Source organism: Montipora foliosa, chromosome 1, assembly GCF_036669935.1.
Source record: "Montipora foliosa isolate CH-2021 chromosome 1, ASM3666993v2, whole genome shotgun sequence".
In the NCBI taxonomy this organism is placed as follows: Eukaryota; Metazoa; Cnidaria; class Anthozoa; order Scleractinia; family Acroporidae; genus Montipora; species Montipora foliosa.
In genome coordinates, this window is record NC_090869.1 from 3,331,210 (window position 1) to 3,338,709 (window position 7,500).

Consider the following 7,500-nt stretch of genomic DNA (forward strand, 5'->3'; position numbering starts at 1 on the left):
TTCCTGCACAAGCAGGGTTGTCGGATAAAAGATATTGGTAAGTTTTTCAATATCTAAAGGTACGGGTTAGAGAGGGGGGGGGGGGGGTCACAGCTAATCTTGACTAATCTTGACGCTGCTGGAGGGGGGGACCTATCTAATTTTTCCTTTGGTGAAGCTCATTTTAGGACACCCTCTTCCTGATAATTATTGCACAGTCCCTAACAAGAGAAACAATAACTTCATGATCTTCCAAAAATCAAGGTTGAAACTAATAAACAATTTGTTTGAGAAGCGCCTTATAAACTAAACCCAGTTATTACTTTGGATCGAAATTGACCAATTACGAAACAACGCGTTTTCCTGAGAGGTCCGCAGGAAAAAGAAGCCATTTAAAAGAGGTTTACCTCTGCTAGGTTAGAAGCCAAAAAAAAATTTACAATTGTAACGACTAATGCTTCATTCTGTCTATTTATCTGCGCGTTTGTCTTTGCCAGTAACTCTGGTCACTTTCGAATTAACGATTTTTTGTTTGTGTGGTACCCTGTGGTGATACCCGCGTACTACGGTGCATTTCCAGCATTCTCACCCACAGGAGTCGCGAGAATCGGGTGCCTTGGTGGATTGGGAGTTTGTGAAAGCCATTCTTACTATTCGTTTGTTATGTCATCGATATATTTGTTATTGTGGAGCTGAGAAATGTTCTCTTTGGCTTTTTGCAGTGTTTCCGCGACCATTGGTTTTTCAAGGGGTAGATAGTGGACCCTGTTAAAGGAAGTTTTGAAGGAAATGGACATAAGTATGAGGAATAGTTCGACAAAGGCTCAGCTTGTGGAAAAGGTAAAACAGGCCCGCGCTGGCCAGCTAGAAGCAAATGGAAATCGTGGCCAGTTCGGTACGTCGTCTACAACAATAAAATTAAACGGGAGCTTCAGTGACCAGAGCTACAACAACAAAAGATATGTACAGCCTTGTCTTTATTTACTGTTCCATGACCCAACGGGAAAACGCCGTGTTCTGTTTATTTTCCTGAGCCCGGTTGTTCAAAAGCCGATCAACTCTAATCCCAGATTAAACATTAACCAAGGAGTTTATTTCTCTTCTCCCAAATGCTGTTGAACGATGATATTCGGCAAAACTTTACATTAGAAGAAGTCAATCTTGAAAAACAAAAATAAGCAAGGTAAACTTTCACCAAAAGGTTGAAAACATGAAACAAAAGTTGACGCTAATCCTGGATTAAGTTAATCGGCTTTCGAACAACCGGGCCCTGATGTCTATCATATACTCGCTTATTCAGATGTTTTCCGAGTTTTCAAATCATCAGTTCCTTCAGCAGTTTTTCTTGTCACTTTACTTTTTATATTATTTTGTTTCTGAGTTCATCATTAACATTGTTTTACTGATTTATAATACAACAATTAAGACTGTTAATTAAAATGATTCTTGCAGCTGCAAGAGTTTCTCTTGTGGAAACTGTTCAGAACATTGAAACTTAGTTGGTTCAGACGAAGTATTTGAAAGTCGATGAAGCATAATGTTACAGTTTTGTTCATGTTCACGTAGTATTACAAGTAAAAACACATGTATGCGATGACAATAAATATTATTATCGTTAGTTTTCGCAACGAGCGTGCGATTGTGTTACATCAGCAAATAAATGAACAGTGGGATAATCAACCAGGGATCTATAGCGGATTTCAAATAAAACACACGCTGAGTATTAATAAAAGTTTGTTGAAGAGATGAAGCAATTTTTATTGTTTAACGAACAGGGAAGTTGTTATAAGTGTTTCTGCGAGATCTTTAATATCTATTGGTGTTTCCTTTTCGAGAATTGGTACGATAATTCAGTTTCGATAAATTCGATATTTATCGATAAAATCGATAGCCCTAACTCAAAAATTGATAATTATCGATTACTCACACCAAACTCTTTTATCGATTTTTATCGAATTTCGAAAAAATTATTCGATTTTTATCGATTGTTATCGAATGTTATCGATTATCGATGTTATCGAATGACTACCCCGGGTCTCGCAAAATGTTCGAAATCAGCCAACAAGTGTCGTTTGATTTCGTTTTCGTTAGTCACGGGTGTGGGGATATATCGAAGCCCTTTTGGACAGTACGCTTACTTGGCTGTCAGTTAAGCTGTGACCTGAGAGATCTTTAAGAAATTTTTCGTTTGTGTCCCTTTCTTTGTTATATCTTTTTTGATTGGCGGTTTTTCTTCGCCCTATGCGTTTGCCATTTTTTGACAGTCTTACGACTGATCTCGTACTTGTGGTTTTTGTGGTTGATTGTTCAGAGACTACACTGTTATAGCTTTCAACATTTTTATTGTTGTTTAGCAAATGTGTACATAGCATCTCTTCTTTATCGAAAGGTTGCTTTTCTAGGCTGTTTATCCGGGACCAACCGACAATTTCAAATAGTACAGTACGAAAGACAACCCGAACAAAGTCAATTTCATGGCGATATTCACCAGAGTTAGACGGATGTTATTGCTATATTTCGATTTACTTCAAAATCATCATCAGGCAAATCAGGTTTACAGAGCGCGTGATTTAAATACAGGAGACTTATTTAAATAATAAAAGTTCGCAGCTAGCTTTTAAGCCAGAGTTAATTGCAGACTGCTTAGTTTTTATACAGAAAGCTTCTTTAAATAGAAGAATATTCCAGTTCAACTTGTTGTCCATATCAATTATGCTGGTATTGTCCCTGCCTGTATTCAAGTAGAATTCCTTGGTGTTAAGGATGAAATTATTACAAGGGAAATAATAAAGCGCAAATATCAATAACCCAATTGATATTTGCGCTTTATAAGTGAAATAAATTATTATTATTATTAATTATTAGAAAGTGACAAAAAGTGTTGGTATTTTTCACAATTATCTCGATGGTAACAAATAGCACTGTCCTTGTCTCGGGCAAGTTCCATTATGCGAATTATGCGTTCGTACAAGGTGCGCTCAGTTTTTCCTATGTAACTAGCTAGAATTACAGCAAGGGCAAGTAAATTGATAAACAAGATTAGATTTATTTAATAGAGGAGTTTTGTCCTTTGTGTTGATATAAAACGAGATCTTGTTTGTTCTGGGGAAAATCTGAAATGAAACATTTTTGGAGGGTGGTATACATCTGCGGAGCTTGTAAACCAAGGATTTTGTTTAATAATTGTTCGCCTTTCTCGCCTATGTATGGCATGTTAATTCAGATAATCCTACTCTCGCTAACTGTTTCCTGGGCGTGGTCCAGGAAGCCTTGGTACGATTAATGAGGTCATCGGCTACACGTCGGGGAAAACCGTTCCAAGCAAGGAATTGTCTAATCTTGAGTAACTGGGCGTTAACTTTACCGGGGCACAAATATGAAGGACACGGTAGATGAGAGATTTAACCCAAGCTACCCGGTGAGACCAGGGGACGAAATAAACCTCTTGTTCCGGTGTTTGGCATATTTCGCCCTTTCTAATTTTGTCGCGTGACTCTCGAGTCGGCGTTCATGGAAGCGCAACAGGGCCTCCACGAATTGCTTTTCGGCATACTGTTTTATGGCGCCTATTTCTTTTTGAAACATGCGTTATATTTGCCCGCTCTTTATACTGGAGTGACTTAAGACAAGTCTTTTGTTCTAAATGTTTCTTTAATTTGAGGATTGATTCCTCGGTTTTTCTTTTTTTTTTTAATTCAATAGCGCTAGTTATTTCCTCTCCTTTCCCTTTTCAGGTTTGCCGTAAGTTAGTAACTATTGGCGAGCTTTGCTATTTTTGGTGGGGTTTGCTGTGTTTTGGCTGGTTTTGCTATGTTTGGCGGGCTCTGATGTTTTTACACTCTAATCAGTTAAGCCTGCACTTGTAAATAGCCAACTGGCTTGCCTCCGGCCATTTGGGATTCTTAACAGTTGTTGTTGAATGTTCTGTTTTGCTGCAAACAGCTGGTCGATTAATATTAGGGAGCTTAAGCAACGATAACGGCGACGGCAACGAGAACGTCACGAATTTGCATATTTAGTGGGTAAAAACAATAGCTTTGCACGCCCTGCACGTGCGTTTTTCACTTTTGTCCATTTCTTTGCCGTCGTCAGCCAAACAACAACGTGAAATAGCCAAGTTTTTGGTTTTATGAAGAACGTCAGCACTTGAGGATAAATTTTCATTTTCTCTCCTAAAATGGAGTGCCGTTCCGACTGGTGTCATCTTTGAGGAATTACCACACCCTCGTCATATTAAAAACGTTGAAATAGTCACGAAGCGATTAAAATAATGCAAATTTATATTTTGAGATGACGTTCTCGTTGCCGTCGCCGTTGTCGTTGCTTAAGCTTCGTAATTGACAATGGCCTTGTCAACGGTAATATTCTCTTACGGAAACTCCGTATATATGGTGTTGACACAATCATGAAGTGGTTTGAGTCTTATCTTTTCCGCCGAAGACTAGGATGTTCGGCTTGCTGGCCAGTTGTCTAATGCTACACCAGTTTCTTGTGTCATCCCACAAGGTAGCAACCTTAGACCACTTTTATTCCAAGTTTATGCACCAATCAATTTTAAGCCCCAGGGAGGGGGGGTCGGGCATGGCGTGGGGATTTTCACATTTTCATTTTAAAAAATTCAAATTCCCCACCCCTGGGACAAAATGTCAAGTGAAGGTAGTAAAATGTCCTTTGTACGATCAAAATCGATAGCCTGGGGACGTCATATACGATCAAAATCCCTACCCTGGGGACAGACGTCACGATCAAACTTCCGTGGCTAGCCAAACCCCCCCTCCATGGGGCTTGACATTGATAGGCTCATTATATTAACGATTTGCCAAATTGTTTTAAGTTGACCTCCCCAAAGATTATGCTCATGATACTAACATAAGCTTTGCTGCCAGCAGATTGACTTATCTTGAGAATGGTTTAGATTCAGAGTTAAGAAGTCTTAATCTATGGCTTAGGTTTGAATGTTGCGAAGACCGAATTTATGGTTATTGGGCCAAACCAACGTTTACATTCATTCTCTGACGATCAGATGAACATTGAGATCGATGCTAAATTAATCACTAAAGTTAAAGAAGCTAGATCACTAGGCGTGATAATTGACGAACAGAACAAGGATCGCTTCTCTCATTCGTATATAACTCGCACTTCAATATGCATTCATTTCATTCATGTTAAATATTGTTCATGTTGGTCAATTAAGAATGTGAACACAGTGACATCTTTAAATAAACAGAGGTATTAATTATGGCCTGTTTGTGTGTTATTTTCACCTGCTGGGCAAAAAGAAACTTTTGCAAGATTTCTCAGACGCCTATAAGAAACAATTGCTCAAATTGTCCAGTTAAGTGCGGGGAACGTTCTCTCATACGTATATAACCCGCACTTCAATATACATTAATTTCATTCATGTTAATTATCGTTTATTTCGGTTAATTAAGAATGTGAAGGCAGTGACATCTTTAAATAAACAGGAGGTCTTAATTTATGGCTTAGTTGTGTGTTATTTTCACCTGCTGGGCAAAAAGACACCTTTGCAAGATTTCTTTCCAGCAGCATTCACTTTTGTCGAAGGTGACAATACACTGCCCACTATCCTTCCTGTAGCCTGCACTTGGTTTACTCAACCATTTCAAAATTGTAACGTTGCAATTTTCAGGGGTAAGCTTTGATTTTTATTCTTCTATAAAACGTTTTAACTGAACGTTTCTTTCATGAAACTGAAAAAACAAGTTTAACTAAAATCTTTTCATAAGGTTCGAAAAAGAGTCACGGCGAAAATGATGCCAAAAAATTAAATCACTCGACTAAGCTTTGCAATTTCGTTACAAAAAATTGTTTTCAAGGTCTTATTCCTTGTTTAAGTTTTTCAAAAATGAGATACTTGTACAAGTTACATCTCTGAAGCCTAGCGTTTGCGATGCAGTTAGACAAACGCTTTCGCCAACAGAAAAATCCTAAGGTATATGATAAATCTAAATACGTTTTGGCTGAGCCATTGCAATTTCTAGGTACGTTTTTCTAAATTTTTAATTTCGAAAAGAGGTTAAAGAATGTTTTCGAATTTTGAATCAATTTTCACAGGGGGACGGTTAATATTGCGGTTTGCCGGATTCATTTTTCAAAGTTTCAACCTCAATTTGATTTAACCTAAGTAATTTAACCGAGTTCTCTGCCTTTACGTATCCAAGAGGATAAAGGAAAAAACGTTTCGATATTAAGTTAATGAGCCTTATCAATCAAGTTATCAGGCTGTCTTCAGTTTTTGCCTTCCTACTGTAGAATTGTTGCCTTCCAACTGTAGAAGGATTTGCAAACTATATGCCGAGCAACAGATGCCATAGACAAAATGCTGGAAATGTTTAATCTCAGGCAGGGCACAACAGCTCGAACAATGCGAAAAACAATGAGGTCGCCAACTTAAAGAATTTTTTCATGTATATTCTATCAGATGGTGAATATTTTTCAAGTCTTAACTGCCTCTGGCAAGCAGTGTGGATGACAATCAGTTCAACTAAATTCTCTCTCGGAAATTTTCCTCTCAACTCGGGTAGTTCTGTTTAATGTCTAATAATCTAATACAACTGCGTTTTCGACTTCACTTTACTAATAATCGAAAGACAAGTGAAAAGTTGCCAAAAAACAATTAGGAGCTAGCATGACAGTTATTTATATCCAACCATATACATTATTAATCATACAGAACATATTGGATCATGCATAGAAAATTTCAAAGTGCGATGCCGGTACAATGCACTGCCAACTGAGCTATGAAGCCTCACATTTGGGTCCTTCACGGAGCTAAATGAGCCTAACAAATGATCTGCTCTCAACTGTGAGGGGCAGTGTAACCCAGTGGTTAGGGCGCATGTCTTGAGATCCGGAGATCCCCGGTTCAGGACATGGATCCTGGCCATTGGTTGAATTTGTCCCTGGTAGTCCCTGGTTCAACTTCTGCTTTCAACTGTGTCGCTTCATAGCTTAGTTGGTAAAGTACTGCACTGGCACTGCAGAGGTCATGGATTCGAATCGCGATGGAGTCACCTGAATTTCTTAGCTGCCAAATTCTCCAGTTAAGTGCGAGGAACGTTTTCTCATTTGTATACAACGCGCACTTCAATATACATTCATTTCATTCATGTTAATTATTGTTTATTTCGGTTAATTAAGAATGTGAAGGCAGTGACATCTTTAAATAAACAGGAGGTCTTAATTTATGGCTTGGTTGTGTGTTATTTTCACCTGCTAGGCAAAGAGACACCTTTGCAAGATTTCTTTCCAACAGCATTCACTTTTGTCGAAGGTGACAATACACTGCCCAGTATCCTTCCTGTAGCCTGCACTTGGTTTACTCATCCATTTCAAAATTGTAACGTTGCAATTTTCAGGGGTAAGCTTTGATTTTTATTCTTCTATAAAACGTTTTAACTCACCGTTTCTTTCATTGAACTGAAAAAACACGTTTACCTAAAATCTTTCTATAAGGTTTGAAAAAGAGTCACGGCGAAAATGATGTCAAAAAATTAAATC

General features: G+C 38.2%; 1 protein-coding gene across 1 annotated transcript in view; it reads left to right on the forward strand.

The window, feature by feature from the left end:
• The first annotated feature begins 5,505 nt into the window (after positions 1–5,505).
• Positions 5,506–7,500, forward strand: part of LOC137974106 (uncharacterized) — a 12,353-nt gene continuing 10,358 nt past the window's right edge. Inside the window, exons 1-2 of the mRNA XM_068821023.1 lie at positions 5,506–5,631; positions 7,220–7,360. The gene's annotated coding sequence lies outside the window, so the exon portion shown is untranslated. The remainder of the gene's footprint in view (positions 5,632–7,219; positions 7,361–7,500) is intronic.